General features: G+C 54.4%; 1 protein-coding gene across 3 annotated transcripts in view; it reads right to left on the reverse strand.

The window, feature by feature from the left end:
- Positions 1-17,185, reverse strand: part of DAB2IP (DAB2 interacting protein) — a 189,418-nt gene that overhangs the window by 150,815 nt on the left and 21,418 nt on the right. The window contains exon 1 of one of the 3 annotated variants that reach the window (XM_059142891.1): positions 16,921-17,101. The exons of the other annotated variants lie outside the window; for them this stretch is intronic. The gene's annotated coding sequence lies outside the window, so the exon portion shown is untranslated. Of the gene's footprint in view, positions 1-16,920; positions 17,102-17,185 lie in introns of those variants that run through there. 3 annotated transcript variants of the gene reach the window in all.

A 17,185-nucleotide genomic window follows, 5' to 3' on the forward strand; every position in this document is an offset into this window, starting at 1 on the left:
GCATCCTGCCGTCAAGCAGGAGACGGGCCAGCAGCCTGGATCTGGGGGGGCCAGCAGCCTGGATCTGGGGAAGCCAGCCAGCCTGCACAATGGACAGATTCATATGCTCCCCGAGTATCCCTCTGACCTTGCCCTTTAACTCAGCAGACCCTGTCCTCACCCCAAGAAAACTCGCAGGAATCAAAGTAAGTCAAAGCCCGGCAGCCGTGCCAGCGGCACTGACCCCCGCCCCCTGCCCCACACACCCCGCAGTACCTGTCACTCTCTCGGCCAGGACTGTCCCAGGCTGGCTGTGAATCAGTCCCTTCCAAGGGGCCAAGGGACTGTGTGCTTCCCTTCCCCGGGGGTGGGGGTGGAGTGCTGGTGGTGTTTTTAAGCTATTAACAATTGACATTTGTTAATTATTACTTTGTTCACCTCTGTTTTTTTCACCCACACCATTGCTCAATCCATCAGCAGCCAAGGCCCTGAGAAGGGGAAATATTCCCTCCCAGGCCGAAGCTGGGGAAGCAGAGGCCCCTCGCCCTAGTAGGGGGTAGGGCTCACAGTCCCTGGGCCCTCAGCATCCAACAAACCCACGTGAACTTCTAGATCCGGAATCACAGGAAGGGCAGCTAGATCTGTGCCTGGTACTGGGGGTCCCCATTCTGGCCCCCTTCAAGTCCTTGACTTTCATAGTCACTCATTGCCTCTAGAGAAGTGGTCCTCCTAGCCAGGCCAGACCCTGCTATTGTAGACCCCAGAGATTTCCAGGCTGAGCCCCCATCAATCAAGCTATACATGCTATAGACTCTTTGAAAGGAACATTCCCCAGGAGCCAAGGGAAGGGTTAAAAAGCACAAATAACCATGCTCTTCTGGTTGGAGGCAGGGGACTGGCCTGCAATACGGAGCCCCTGAAGGCCCCTGAGCCGAGGAGGGACTGGTCAGACCAAGGTTTAGAAAGCTCCCCTGGAAGCTGAGTCGAGGGGGATCAAGGATGGGGAGGCAGGCCGTGTGACAGGCGCCTGCAGCCTGCTTATCCCCAGGGGACAGTGGGGCTGGGAGAGAGACAGGAGCCAGTGCCAAGCGGAGCTGCTAGTCTGGCACAAAGCAGGAAGGAAGGACGGGAGGGAAACTGCCAGGCTGGGATTCTCTGGCCCCGGGGCTGGCCAGGGCAACACACCTGAGAAAGGAGGATGTCAGGGAAGGGGGGAGGGTGGGGAGGACCGGAGGAGGGTGTTTTCGCGGAAAGAAAAGGACTTCCCTGTTGGGCAGTTGATGTGACTTTAGAGCATCTGGTGATAATCACTTCTCCATCTGGAACTCAGGAAAGAGGATCAGGGGAAGAGATTTCCAATCGGGAATGGGAGTGGCTCAGGTTCAGGAGTCATGGACACCCCGGGAGGAAGGGGGTTTCCAGGTGAGAGCTTAGCAGGTGAAAAGAGGAGCACCCCCAGGGGGGATGGGGGGGCCACCGGTGAGGAAGGGTCTCCAGCCACCCAGGACTGACCCCAGGAAGGCTGGCCAAAGCCCTGAGCAATAGCGAGAGAGTATAATCCTCAAAGATCCACATACGGAGTCCCTTTTACATGCAAGGCCTTGAACTTGGGGCTTGACACACAGCATCTACCTCCCTGACACCTCCCAAACCCCTTGGAGCTAGTCCAGTTATCCCATTTTAAAGATGAGAAAGTCAGCAAAGAGTGGCTCAGTCCCCAGCTGGTCCAGCCTAATCCTGAAACCAGCCGGACTCCAGAACCCACACACCCTTTTAACTGCTATAATGAGGTATAGGGAGAGATCAGTATTCGCTGACCCGTCGCTGTGGGATATTTTCATGGGGGTGGGGGGGTGTTCCTAGAGGCCAGAAGGTGACCAGCTGGAAAGGGTGGGAGGGCGGCTCTAGCAGCTTCCTCCCGCAGCTGGCCCAGACGGCTGGAGCAGGAACCGCCCATCTGAGCGGAAGGATCCGGAAGACGGCAGCAGGGAGCCAGAGCCGGGAAGGACCTTTAGTTCTTGTTCTGCCTTTAGGATCCAAAGTTGGAAAACAATGACCGCTAAAAGTGATCTGATGACTAAAATTTTTGACTGCTGCTAAGTTTAGCACTCAGGGTGGGGTAGTCACAATGATGTATCATGCGCAAACCTTGACTTCCACCCCCCAACCCTGTGTCGTATCCCGGTCCCCTGTTGAACTCCTTTATTTCCACATTTCCAAATAATAACTTGTAACCCAAGGGAGGCTTCGAGATGAATGAGGTCCCCAGTCACTATCTCCTCAGTACCTAACACCTAAGTTAAAAAGTACAATGTTTAACCCAAAGGAATAAATCACTAATGGTGGAATTTCAGGCACCAGAGGTGGTTTATAGGAGTTTCTGAAATCATACCAGTTCTCAGCCTGCACTGAAACAGTGCCTGGGACATGGCAGATGCTCAGTAAAATCATGCCCCTCCAGGCAAGAGCTTTGTAGCTCACTAGTGGGACAAGAAGTCCTCCCTGGAGCCTCAGGGAGCCAAAAGCCACACTCTTCGGCAATGACTCCTTCATCATGTCCCATCACCTTATAATTTACCCATCGGTTCTATAGGACAGTATTATATCTGGCCAGAAAGAGCTTCTAAGTACGTATGTTTTTTTAATAAACATATAATGTATTATTTGTTTCAGGGGTACAGGTCTGTGAATCATCAGTCTTACACAATTCACAGCACTCACCAGAGCCCATACCCTCCCCCATGTCCATCCCCAGCCACCCCTTCCCACCCACCCCCTCTCTCCTCCAGCAACCCTCAGTTTATTTCCTGAGATTAAGTGTCTCTCATGGTTTGTCTCCCTCTCTGGTTTCATTTTATTTTTCCTTCCCTCTCCCTAAGATCCTCTGTCTTATCTCTCAAATTCCTCATATCAGGGAGATCATATGATAATTGTCTTTCTCTGGCTGACTTATTTCACTCAGCGTAATACCCTCTAGTTCATCCACGTCGTTGCAAATGGCAAGACTTTGGTTTTTGACGGCTGTATAGTATTCCATTGTATAGATATACCACATCTTTATCCATTCATCTGTTGATGGACATCTGGGCTCTTTCTATAGTTTGGCTGTTGTAGGCATTATTCTAAGCACATGTGTTTGACCTTTGACAGTTTGGAGGAGTCTTTCAAAATCATTTAGGTTCAACCCAATTGTTTTCAATCCTTGAAAGCCCTTCTGTAACACCAAAAGTCAGACCAGACTAGGGACGGCAAACAGGCCAACACCTAACTAATTCATTTTGTCAGGATTCCCTGGGCCTCCTGGATTCTTTATATACATGAGCTCACAAAATACATCTAACTTTGGCCAGTTTGAGGGGGAGAGGGCTTTGTTTCTTGCACCTGAAGGAGCCCCGAGGCATGATCCCAAGACAACAAAGGGTCCTTGCCCTTCAGGAGCTTCCCAGTGTAGCAGGCGGTGGGACAGACTCAAGTAACCCTTCCCAGTGTCAACAGCTACGAGCCACGATAGAACCAGAAAACCCCCCGCCCCTCCTCCACTGGGCTGCTGACCACCTCCCACCCCCACCCCAGCCCACAGAGGTCCCAGACTGGGAGCCAGGAGGACACTGTGAGGCCCAGCCCTGCTATTAACTCACGGTGGGGACTCAGACAGATCGCGCCCTGGGCCTTGATTTTCTCATCTGCAAAATGGGGTGGAAATGCCCCGTGACACCCAGGCTGCAGGCCAGGGAAGGGAGCTGCAATGTCCAAGCCTCCCAGGGGAGGGTGGAGGTTAGGACGACCGACTGGGTCTGGAGGTTCCTTTCTCTTGGGTGAGGGTGGGAAGGGGTGGGGGGGGCACGGGAGGAGAGAGACTCCCCTGAAACCCCCTACACCGGGCTGCCTCCTCCACACAAGCCCCAGAGGAGAGGGACCCGAGGAACCTTCTAGTCCCAGCTTTTCTTCCGATTTCCAGCACTCACTCACTGGAAATCCGGTCTTCCCTAGGCCTTTGTCGGGGGACAGCACTGCTTTCTATCCACTGAGCAGATAAATCTCCCAGTCTCACTGGAGCTCCCCACACTAAGGTCCTCCCTTCCTGCTACTTCTGAGGCGCCCTGGGGAAGCAGGGTCCAGAGCCAACACCTCTGTCTGCCCGGAGGGGAAAGGTCAGACCAGTTCACAGCAGCTGCCCTCCCTAAAGGCTCTCCCTCACCCTCCAGGAGGCCAGAGGGTGAGGGTGAGGGTCAGGGTCGGGTCAGGGCCAATGCCCAGGACTGAACAGCCTGTGGTGAGCAGTGACCAAACCCATTAGAGCTGACCCCTGCCTTTCTGCTCCTCATTTTCCTACAATAAGCCTGTCCCAGCTCCACAGTCAGGTGGGCTCCCGTGCAACTCACGCGTCTTCAGGAGGAGAAGGGCAACCCACGTGTCTTCAGTGCGAGAGGGGACAAATTCAAAGGTATGAGACACCAGATACACTGTCTCCAGGCCCCGCCCCGCCTCTGCCATCACCATCACCAGGAGCCGCTGGCCACAAGACCACCTCTGAAAATGTCTTTTTGGGCATCCCCCTGCCTCTGCCTCAGCAGCCTCCCCTAGAACCACATTCAACAGCTCGGAATTACCCAAATCAATTACTCCGAGAAGGAGCTCAGGCAGACAGGCATTAGAATAAAGACACAGATAATTCCCACCGTCAGGTAATTGCTCCCCAGAGAATTTCAGATAATAAAAGAGGAATCAAAAAGAGAGCATTTTTTCTCCCAGAAAGGAAGGGGAGATTGTGCACTGATAAACAGAAAGCTATTCTCTTCCCTTCTGCCCTCCCTACCCTTCCTTAGCTGGGCTCCCTCGGGACCAAACCACAATGTCTCGGAAATCCACGGAGATGGGGCTGGGAGGTGGGCAGGCGAGGTCCAGGGTCCTGGGCCCTAGAGACAGTGCTGTGCTCTCAGAGGACATTTGACTCTTGTGTCCTTCCTTGAGCAGGGACACAGACAGGGACAGGGCTCCAGTTACACAGAGGCACAGCGATCCATGATTGGGCAGTTAATCTCTTACTCCACGTGCCCAGCTCATCCCCTCAACAAGGACAGAAGCTCTTTGACAGCAGGTCCTTGACTGACACTACCAGCTTCTCTTTGCCACCCAGCCCCAGACGCCCATTGATCCAGGAGGCGATGAAGGTGTGCCACACAGGTTTTCCCGAGGCCCATTACTTGGTTTTCCTGATGGTAAAATGCAGAAGTAGCACCACACTCTCATACAGATGTCTACAACATCACAGCCCCAAGAATATCACAAAGCCCGGTGAAGAGGTATTCCAAGAAGAAAAGTGTCCTCTGGTTAGAGGCTTAGGAGTCCAGGGGGAAACAAAGCTCAACTGGTCCCTTCACTGCAGAACTTCTCAGAGCCTTCATAATTGCTAATGTGGACTGGTCCTGTATGAATGCACCTACAGTATGCAGCCTTTTTCAAAACTCTTTTTCTACTACGTGTCTCCCCAGACTGCTGTTCCATAGACCACACTAAGGCCAGCAGTGGGTACAGAAAAAAGGTATAACGGGGTGGTAGTAAGGCATTTAAAGGGGACTGATTAGGGAGCTGTAAGAAAAACTCATGGAGGGCATGGAGCTTGAGATACATTCTAAAGGAGAAAGGAGGAGCAAAGACAGGGAGGGGACATCCCCCACAGAAGAAACTGCCCAACCAAGAACCCTAGGTGTGGGAGAGCCTTGGGCATGCTGGGTCCAACTGTTTGCCTTACCTGCTTCCTGGAGGGCAGGGAGGGCTAGAAAGGTGGGGTGGGGAGGGTCTTGGGGTAAGGAACAGAGTGAGGGTATTTTGAAAGTCCTTGAGTTGATGCTGGCTTGCTCACAAGTGGCTACTGTGGGCAGTACAGCACGAAGTACAATTCTGACAACAGCCCTAGGAAGCAGGTTCTAGGGTATCTGTCTCTTCAGAGCCAAGGACAAGTTAAGGGGCTATCCCAGTTCACGCAGCTACTGAGTGGTGGGCAGGGATCTGAAGCCCCAAGCATCTCAACCAGAGAACCCATGACCTTAACCACTGAGCTTCCCCACCCCATAGCTGCAAGGGACAGGGCTGAACCCAGTGCCACCAACACCATCAAAGTGTGGAGAAGGGTCAGTCATTCCTTGCTGTGGGAAGCTTTGGTCCCTATGATTTGGTTTCTGATTTATATTCCATCAGCTTGACGCTCCCCAAATATACACATAGGTCATTAGTTCTAAATATTTAAAGGGAGCCTTTCCAACCATCCCTCTGGGAATAGACAAGAAAGTGCCAAAACACAGCTTGGCACTGACAGAAACGTGCGACCGAGCCCACTGACATCCTCAACAAGATTTATGTTTCCCAAACACGTGGCTGCCACTTGATTTACGGGGCCTGCGGAGCTATCTTGGGGGTGGGAGGGTGGTGGGAAGCAGACCTCTCAAGGGAGGGAGGTATCATCATCATCAAATATTTCGATAATCATCTCCATCACAGTAAAGAAGGCACCAGGCCCCTTCCTGCCCTTGCGCGGGAAAGGAAGCGAAATTGTTTGCCTTAATTCAATTAGGTAATTAACCAGACAATGCAAAGAGAAATTCCAGCAAGGATATAAATACTTGAAATCCCTGCACTGGTTGGTGAGGAGGATGTCAACAACGGAACCCTGGCGGAGGGGAGAGGTGAAGGTGGGGAGAGGTGTGTCTCGAGCTAAAAACAACAGTGGGCAGGCAGCAGGTCATAATGATAGGCACTTACCCTGGGCCGGCTCTCTGATAAGCACTTTACATGCATTACCTAACTCATGCCCCAAAACAACTCAGTGACGTAGGTGTCACTATTATCCTCATTTGACAGAGGAGGAGACGGAGGTGCAGGGAGAGCACACAGCGCAACTGACAAACCCAGGTCAGATTTCAAACCCACCTCTTCAGCCAGAGCGCTCTGCTCCCTCTCCAAAGGCATGCCTACGATAAAGGGCCTCTAGGGATGGTTCCAATCTAAATCGGGAAACTGAGGCAGGTTTGGGCACCTCCCGCCTCCCAAAGCATCTAGACGGCCTGGCTCCGGGTCTCCCAGCTGACCTGGCTGCTGGGCTGCCCCAGAGAAGCAGTCAAGCTTGGGCAAAGTGATTTTGCAATCCTGTTTGCAGAAACCTGGACAGCTGCCCTCCTAGGGCCTCCTCCAGCCACACTTCCTCCAGGAAGCCTCCCTGACTTCTCGCCCTCCCTGACACATGAGCCTGTGGGCTCTCCAAAGACTGGGCACGCTTTCTTTCTAGGACTGAACCCCAGAGGCTCTCGAGAGGGAAGGAAAAGCAGAACCTCACGCTGGTTCGAGTCCCTTCCACCTTGGCCAGGGAAGTCTGTTCCGACAAACACGCGCCCCTGTGGTTTCAACGGCAGAAACAAGCTCTAGTGGAATGTGAACGCCGTGCAAAAGATAAAACTTCAAGTGCCTTAAAGAAATCTTTTCCTCTATTATCCCCTGTCTCTATTCATCACTGTGGCTCACTTAAAAGCCCATATTCGAAAACCTTTTTGTTTGGGCAATTTGAGGCGCTGTGTATCTTTACAAGAGAAATAAATAAGCAATTCATATAGTCTCTTTCATTCAGACTTCTCCACACCCAGAACTGCCTTCACCAGAGACAGTAAGTTCTGGAAAGTTACAGGCCAGAGTGTCCCAAGACCAGTGTGACGGAGAAGGCCCTCAGGATCACAGCGCAAATAGTGGTGAGTCCTAACGAAACACTAGCACTTGACCAGGATTTCAGCTCCATGCCTAATTTCAACATAACAACACCCTCAGGAGCAGGTATTGTTGTTATGCCCAATTTACAGATGAAAATACTGAGGATCTGAGACGTGAGGTAGCTTTGTCGGAGTCACATAGCTGGTAGGCGAGCCAGCCAGGACTCCAGTTTCAGGGGTCCCAGACCACTCCCCACCCTTGGCCTCTCTGTAAGACCAGGCCCTTCTGGGGTGGGAACAAGCTACTTGGCTCTGCCTCCACCTCCCACTCCAAACCCAGGACTCAGTAGCCAACACAGACCCCCCGGTCTGAATCAACACTTCACTGGTCACTCCACTCAAAGGGAAATGGCCCCAACAACTGCCCATCCTTCAAGGGACCTTCTGGGGACAGAGAGGAATGGAATTAACACCAACATCGAAAAGGCCAAGAGCTAAAGGAGGTAGAAAGAGACGGGACCAGGACTGGCTGTCTGTGAGAGCATGGCTTCTAATGTGCCCTTCCCTGGTGGGCCCTGGATACAGCCATACCTGCTCTCCTCTGTTTCCCCTCTGACTGCTCAAGGCCAGTGTTAGAGGGGGAACATGAGGGATGATGTCCAAGTAGAAAAAGACTCCTCATTTACCCCCTTTCTGCTCCTCATCACCTTAATCACACCTAATTTCTTCATATTTATACTTTCACAGCAGCTGGAGGGCAGAGAAGCACAGTGCCGGACACTTCGGGCCGTGGGGTGGTGAAAAATTTCATTCAAACTCTAGCTCTGCTCCTTCCTGGCTAGGTGATCTTAAGCAAGTCACTTCTCTTTGGGCCTCAGTATCCTCATCTGCAAACAGGAAATGATGACAGGAGCTCGTGGGACTACCGTGAGAACCAGATGTGCTAATATTGGAAAGTCCTGGGTCCTGAGCCCAGCGCCTGGCCTGGGGTAGTACTCAGTAAGTGTGGGCTGCTGGGAATCATTATTACAGCCCAGACAGGTCCTGCACCTTGCACAGAGTCAGTGTAAGGCAAGCAAACACTAACACCATGTTCTGGCTCCTGGTTCAAGAACTTTCTCAACACTGAGCCACTGAGGAATATGAGAGGGCCCAGCCCAGGAGCTCTCATGGCCCCGTGGCCTCCCCACATCTGCAATTCTCAGGCCAAGTACAAAGCCCCAACCAACAGGTTTGTTTTTCACACACACACACACACACACACACACACACACACTCGACAAGTGGCTCAGAGTGAAAGTTCCCAAACCTTGGCACCCTTCTCCATGCAGAGGTGAGTAGTGACCTCATCCCTATGACTAAGCCAACACCGACGCCAAGAGCCCTCTCTGGGAACCCGCGGGCTTGGCACTGCTGGCTCTGAGCCCCAGGAGGAGCCAAGGCTGTGAGACTGGGATTCACACAGAGCTGGGAATCCCCGCTCTTGGAGTTGAGAATCCAAGTGGCTTTGAAACGCAGGGCCGTGTTGCAGCCAAAGACCAGAATGGGCCAGGAGATCTGGGTTCGAGTCACAGATCTGCCATGAACTTCTCACACAGTTTTAATAAGCAAACTCAGGCCTCTGTCTTTCCAACCCTAATATGGGTGGATTACAGGTTTCCAATGGTCCATCCAGCTTGGATCTGGTTTCACCACCTTCCTGCCCACCAGAGACCCCTGGCTTAGAGCTAATAAAGATACAGGTTAGAGGAAGTGGACACTACAATGCATGAAAGAAGCCACTGTTGTTGGAGTGGACGGTGCAAGCTGCAGGAGAAGCTGGGCGGGATTAGGGGGTCGGGGTAGGGGGGTCAGAGGGCTGGGAGGAGGTGAAGAAGAGAAAACCAGTCCTGGTGGTCTGCAGGCTGGTCAGGAGCAAGGAGCCCAGTGCCAGAGATCAGAGCAGCCTATCAAGCATTCCAGGGAATCAGACAGGAGAGGAAAAGAGCCTTCCCCCAGAACTTCAGCCCACGCCTCCTCCTTCTCACTTAATTCCTCCCACCATGGCATAGACAGGCAATCAGGAGAACCTAGATTACAACTAGGAAAAAGCCGAGAAACCCAGATACAGACTCTGCAGCAGAGCTGGCTGCTCCAGAACCCCGAGGCAGCAGGAAGTGAGGTCCCCCCTCTTCCACGGTGCCAGGGTCCAGGAGAGGTGGAGACGGACAAGGTGTCTTCTGGGAGTTTCTCTGAAATCCGCTCTACCACAGGCCAGAAGATGCCCCTGCAGCCAAGCTAGGGGAGCCCGCCACTGCCGGGCACTGTTGATGAAGCATGTAGCTGCTGTGTGCTAGGAGCCTCTAAGCCTCCCCTTTGCCCACAGTGTCCTGTTCACACTCCTTATTATGGCCTTCGAGGTGTTCAGTTTGGGCTCCCAAGGGGACCTGTTCACCCCTATCCCTGCCCCGCCCCCACCCACCCCTGCATTGCTGACCTCCTGTTCTATATTCCCATCAGGAGCCTTTGACCCTGGGGCCTTGATCTGGCCTCAGGCTTCCCACTGCCCTTGCTGTTTCGCTTAATAATCTTCCCCCGGGGGCGCCTGGGTGGCTCAGTGGGTTAAGGCCTCTGCCTTCGGCTCCGGTCATGGTCTCAGGGTCCTGGGATCGAGCCCCGTGTCAGGCTCTCTGCTCAGCGGGGAGCCTGCTTCCTTCTCTCTCTCTCTGCCTGCCTCTCTGCCTGCTTGTGATCTCTCTCTGTCAAATAAATAAATAAATAAATAAATAAATAAATAAATAAATAAAATAATAATCTGCCCCCGGACAAACCGGAAGTGACTCTTAACTCTAAGAAACACACTGAGGGCTGTTGGAGGGGAGGCGGGCGGGGGAGGGACTGGGGTCCCCGGGTGACGGGCATTAAGGAGGGCATGTGATGTAATGACCCTGGGTGTTATAGGCAACTGATGAATCACTAAACTCTACCCCTGACACTAAGAATACACCGTATGTTAACTCATTGCATTTAAGTTAAACCATCATCATCCTCCTCATCATCTGTGCCTGTTGGTTTGAGGGAACCCCTTTCCTCTTGTCATCTGTTGACTTCTGGACTTTCACTGGGCTCCTTGCGAGAATAAAGAAGGCAGACAGAGGGAACAGACCGAGGTTCAGCCACCAGATCGCAGGTACAGGCTCAATCGAGGAAGTGTGGCGGGGCCTGCCTCCACATGCCCACCGACAAGGCGACAAGGCGGGAGGCGCGACCTCTGCCTGCATCAGGGGCTGCCGAGCCGCGAGCCAGAGCCGCGAGCCACGCCGGCCAGCTCATGGAGCCAAAGGGCTCTGCACAGCCTCAAGTGTGACACCGAACCCAAGGGATTAGGATGTCTATTTTTAACTCCCCACATCCTGGCCGAAAAACAAACCCCTCACACGCCTTCAGATCCCTATCAGGGGGGCTGGCAGCGCCCTTTGGGAATTGTCTCCTCCCGGAAGCAGCGCCAGCTCTGATGGCTTCACCTCTGCCGGGAAGGGCTCAGAGAGATGGGGCCAGCTGCCCTGATGTCTGGCTGGGTCCCCGCTGCCCCTGTCAAATAGCCGTTTCCTGGTGGACTCGGTTGTCACGGATCCTCCAGCCAGTGACAGCCAGACGGGGTCACCAGCCATGCTGGGGGGGATTATACATTCGTACCCTCACACTCCCTCCTGGCCCTCTGAGGAGCCGGGGGCCAGCGAGCCTCCCCCAGAAGCATTGGGATTTGGGGCTCCTGGGCTAGGATGCTCTGTCTGAGGGCAGAGGCAGGGCTGGAGGCAGGTAAACCAGTAAGGTGGACGTGAGTAGGATGTTTAGTAACAAAGGCTCTGTGGGAGGCCATAGGACTTCAAAGTCCCTGCCAGACTCTGACCAGAAAGGAACAGCATGGAGCAGCATGGGAACGGGAAACCAGACCATTACCAATCTCCCTCGATCGTCTCCCCTCCTCCGGGCACCCCTGGCATCCCTCGGACCTCACTCCAAGATGGGTCTTTAATCAGCCACTGGGACCTGCGAGGAGACGAGCTTCCTAGTTCAGGGAGAGAGAACACCTCCCCAGTCCCTGGCCCGCCTGTGGGTATGGATCAAGTTCATAAGGACGTTGCCCATTCTCCCTGGACACACCTCACCCACCTGCCACTGCCTAAGTTCATTCTCAGCAGATACCAGCAGAGAAAGGGACCCCAACATACGAGTTTCAAAGACAAAAAAAGCCTCATTCCAAATAGAGAGGTTTCAAGCTGGTCAGCCTTCTCCTGGCACTAGCAACCCTCGCTGACCTCAGGGACAGGCAGTTTCCCTGAAGGTTCTGACCACAAATAACGGTACAACCCTAGAAAAATCATGTGACCCCTAAGTGCCTCTGGGGCCACATCTGTGAGCCCCCAGCACAATCCCAACGACCCCACGGACCCTCTGTAAATACTTTACACACTCCCTCTGGAATTCTAAAGAATCTTGGCAATGCTCATTTGAGACCCGAAGTTCAGCCTGCAGGCGGGGTTGCAGGGGGAGGGCGGGCAGGAAACGATGTGCCCTTTTCAGACCTTTCTCCGGGCTTCTCTGTCTTTGATGCCACAAAGCAGAATAGATTTTTTTTTAAAAAAGCAGATCAAGAACAGTCCAAAGGAGTCAGGGAAGTCTTTCCGCAAACCAAAGGCATCGCTGGGTTCGTTCCTCCCCTGCAGGCAGCCTAGCACAGAGCACACACAGGACCCAGGCGGTTTGCACAGGGAAGAAGGGTTCCCAAAAAATGCTCTGAGGCAGGAACAGAAAAACCAAGTCCAATGACAAGTCAGTCCAACCCTACAAGGCTTTATGAACCTTTACTAGACCAGGGAAGGCCCTGGCCAGCCTCCACCCCGCTCCGTGGGCACTGAGACGAGAAGTAAGGCCCGGGACTTGCCCTTAAGAAGCTCAGAGCCCGTCTGGAAGACAGGCAAGCCGGCCACTAGATATGAGGCAAGGCGACTGGAAGGAGCTACACGCCAGGCCTGCACAGCGCGAGGGCTCACCCTTAGTGGAGTGATGAGACCAAGTGGAGGTGACATTTGGGCCAGACCCAGAGGGGCAGGAAGAATTGGTGCAGTGAAGCAGTGGCCGTGAGAGAAGGACATCCAGGAGTCACGGGCAGAGACCGGGACAGGCAGCCTGGAGAGCAGAGGCAGAAGAGGCAGGGAGAGGAGTTGGAGCAGGCACGGAACGTGGGTTTGATCCTGCAGGTGGGTAACAGGGAGCCCCCCAACCCAGGGAGGGAGGAAGAAACAGGATGCAGGGAAGCTGAGGGCAGGAGGCTGGTGGAGGCGGGAGTTAACAAGACCCCGCTTTAGGAAGCCAGGCTGCTGGGGGCTCCCCCCGGGTGTGGAGAACAGGCAACCGGATCCCCTGAGCCGGCCGCTCTGCCCCAGAGTGAGCCTCTAGCCAGGCTGGCACAGACCCCAGCTGGGAGGGGTTGGCCTCAAGGAATGCTGGGGATGCCCAGGGAAGAGACACGTGGTGGCTTGGGAGGGAGGCAAGAGACCACTCCACACCAACCTGGCCTCTCAGCAAAGGCTCTGAGGGGCTGAGGTGGGGTTCTGCTGGGCTGAGGGGGCCCCACGCTCCCGCTCGACTCCCTCTCACAGGCCCAGCCATCATCACCCCCCTGTAATGCTCAGAGTGCTGATTACGGTTTCATTCCCGAGGTGAGCACCCTGACCACACCTGGGGCTCCCTCCTGCTGCCCGTGCCCCCGCCCCCAGCTCCCTGAGCCCCCTGGACATGAGCCCACAGAGCCTCGTTGACTGGTTTCACAATAAGCCAGTGTACCCCTCCAACCCAACCCAACATCTCACTTGCCCCCAGCCCGTCACGGAACCCCCTCCCCAGAAAGGCTGAAAAGAAAAGAGTCACCCATGAGTATCGAGACGGGAAGGAATCTCAGCGATGTCACTGACCATCCCCCAGACCCCCTCGCCTCAACCTTTACAGACAAGGAAACTAAAAGTTTAAGAGATGACCAGCTCTGCCCAGGATCACACGGCCCAATGGTGACCCAGCCAGGAGACAGATCTTCAAGTCCCCAGGAGGGCTCTGCACCGAAGCCAGGACCAGGTGGGGCGGTAGAACCAGGGTATGTCGGATACAGTGCACACAAAAGGCCTATGATATTGTCAAGGGGCCTAGGTTCGAGTTCTGACTTTATCACCTTCCCTTACGCATGCAGACATCAGAGTCTGGGACGTATCACTGCAGCTTCCTGGACTCTAGCGACTCTTGGCATAAAATGGGTGCTCGGGAAGTCCGAGCTCTCAGCAGGATCCAACAGAACCAAGGTGGAACGAGAGCCCTGTGTGCCGCCGAGCGAGGCAGTCAGGACTGGGACACCACTGCAGACTACGGGTTTACCCTCCACCCCTCCCGGAAGCCAGCCCAGCCCAGCCCAGCCAGCCCTAAGTCAGACATCTCCCCAGAACTGCCCATCGGCTGGCAGAGCAGCCCTCCAGGGAAAGGGGTGGATGGCGACTGGATTTACAACCCAGATAAATGCCTAGCAGACCTACCCCTCTCCCCTTTCCAAGCGGTCCCCCAGCTCCTCCTGACTGAGGTCATCATGGGGCCATGGAGGATGAAGGGGACGTGTGTGTGTTGGGGGGGGGGGGGTGTGATCCTGCCCGCCTCTCACCCCAGCTAAGAAACATGAGCACAAGTTTCTCACCCAAGGTGCACTAATCCTTCTACAAAGCAGAGGTCACAGGCCTTGAGGGGAGGGAGGTGGGGTGAGCAGGAGCCTGGGAGCCACAGGCTTGCTGCCACACTCCTCTTCCTGTGGCAGGAGTGGCCTCAGTCCTCCAAGGGCCTCCCCGTAATGCCTGACATCCACCCAGAGAGCCACCGCCCCACCAGTGGGCATAACATCCTGTCCGTTTTACAATCGGGAGAAAGCCCCAGAAAGGAAAACTAACCAGCTGAAGAGAGTAGAGCCAAGGCTTGACTTTAGATCACTTGGGACCCATATCCCACATCTCTCCCGAAGCACACCTGAGAGGCCAGGTTCCCAAACTGTGCAGTGTGTGAGAACGGCTCTGCGAATTTTTCGAAGTGCAGCTGCCTAGCCCTGGAGTGGAGATGTGGAATCTGCATTTTAACAGGTGCCCCCAGGTGGTTGTGAGGAAACACCATCTGCACTCACCACAGGCCGGGGGAACACCCACACGTGCACACACTCGTGGGCGCACATGACACGGACCAGCACAGGACAACAAGGACCAGTAGGCGCGCAGGCTCCAAAGGCAGATGCCAGGTTTGGGATGCACCTTGGCTCCTTATGGGTTGTATGATTTGGGGCAAATTTCGTGACCTCTCTAAACCAAAATGAGAGCAAGAAAAGAATCAGCTTCAAGGTGTTGTCTTAAGGATGCAAGGAAATAATGTGCAAAGCGCTCAGCACGGGACCTAGCATGTCATAAACACTCAAAAAACGGTGTCACCATCACGGTCAAACTCAGTTCCGTGTATCAAATGCCTAAGGGAAGGAACCGAGCACCAGGCACCAGGGGACTGCAGGACAACGCTGAGCCAGGAAGAGACACCTAAAGGGTTGTACCAGAACCAGTGGGTAGAAGTAATGGGGACACAGATCTCTGCTCCAAACTGGAAGAATTTATCAGACTAGAGTTGGCCTATCATGAAACCAGCTGCCTACTCTGCTGTCTCTAGAGGATGGCGGCTAAGAAGACACCGAGATGTTCACCAGGAGATGCCATATCAGGGAAGGAAGAAGGGAGGGGGTGGCCTGGTGCTCTTGAAGGTGACTTTGGGTTAGGGTCTACAGGTCAGTCCCTCTCCCTATAATGCTGGTTAATTTGGACATTTGCACTGTCCTGTCCTTTACAACCTTTACCTCCACAAATCCAAAACGGATAGAGAGAGGCCAGTGGTAGATAGAAAGGCAAAAGCCTTCTGAGTAGTTCCTGGCAAGGAGGGATATGGATGGGTCTGTCTTAAACCGAGGCCTGCAAACATACTGAAATCATATGCCTCAGAGGATATGTGCATCTGTGCACTTCTCTCAGAAGAGCTGGTTAAGAGGGGGCTGGTTCATATCAACTTTTGCGTGGAGGGGAAACTGAGGCACAATGGGGTCTGGGTGGCTCAGGCTGCGAGAGGGCCCAAGCTCCGGGATATGGACTGGAGCCCAAGGCTGTTGTCCTATGAGCCACGTGCTTTCCATGCCTTCTCTTTCAAAATTCTCACTACTTCCCCCTGGCGTGAGACCTTTGAGCTCAGCGAGGTTAGGTAAGCTCCCCAAGAACACACAGCTAGTGAGTGGCAGGACTGGGCTTTACACCCAAGTTCTCTGGGCCTCAGAGCTGGTGCCTGATTTGGTTTGAACTCTTGGCTGCATAGTCTTAGGTCAAGAAAAGATGTTTGGTTTTGACAGAGGAGAAATAATGTTAAAGATGATGATTCGTGTAGGTGACAAGCTACCTACTCACCCAGCCTCAATTAAAATTAAATTCGAATCAAAATTAATTTCACCCCTAAATAGCAGAAGGGGGGGGCGATCAGTTTCCGTATGACTCAAGCCAGACAGCTCTAGAAGAATGGAGCATCTGGAAACCAGAAAACCCAATCGTTTCCACCAGGCTGGGAACTGGAACCCTCTTCCTAGGGACCTGTTTAGCTCACCGGTCAGGGCAGCCCAGAAAACCAAAAACAGACCTCTCTTCAATGACCCCGCCCCCTCAACACCGAGGAGTGGCTACTGGTTGAACAAAACAACACCTCAAACTTGGGTGCCCCGGGGTGACTGGCTCTGGGATGGGAGGAGTTGCTGTTCAACCACCAGCCCCCAGGGTGAGCTGAGGAGGGTCTTAAGTTTGGGGAGACCACTGGAAGCGCTGCGGTGGGGAGGCTGGAGAAAACCGCCGCCCTAACCCCTGCGGGCTGCAGGCCCCTGACGGGGGCGGGGAGCCTTCCCTATTAGAGCGCGCGGTTCTCCCCCCAAGGATCCAATGATCTAGGCAGGGCGCCCTGGGAAGTTTAAAGTGTCAACGCACCTCGCAAAGGCCGTTTGGCGGCACAGGGGGACTGTAGGGTAGAAAAGCAAAGTCGCAGCCCACTCCTCAGTCTGATACCCCCATACCTCCCGTTAGGTCCCCCAGATCCTCTCGAACCTCAAGTGCCTCTGGGACCCCTGCAAGCTCCGGGGACCCCCGTCTACCGGCTCAGGGGCCCCAGCTCGTACCTCTATGCGCCGGCGGGGCCACTGTGCTCTGCCATCCCGAAGGCGCCGGAGCCCCAGCTGCACGCCGGACCGGGGTCACGAGGTGGCGGAGTCGCGGGGACGCAGGAAAGTTTCCGTAGCGCCAGGCAGGCGGAGCGGGCCAAGCAGGCGGCGGGGCCGGGCAGGAGAGCACTCCGGCGGGCTCCGTGCCTCCGCCTGCGCTGCGGTGCTCTGGCAGCAGGGCTCCCCCAGGCCACCCGGCCGGCCCAGCCCCGCCAATCGCAGG

The sequence above is a fragment of the Mustela lutreola genome, chromosome 12, assembly GCF_030435805.1.
Source record: "Mustela lutreola isolate mMusLut2 chromosome 12, mMusLut2.pri, whole genome shotgun sequence".
In the NCBI taxonomy this organism is placed as follows: domain Eukaryota; kingdom Metazoa; phylum Chordata; class Mammalia; order Carnivora; family Mustelidae; genus Mustela; species Mustela lutreola.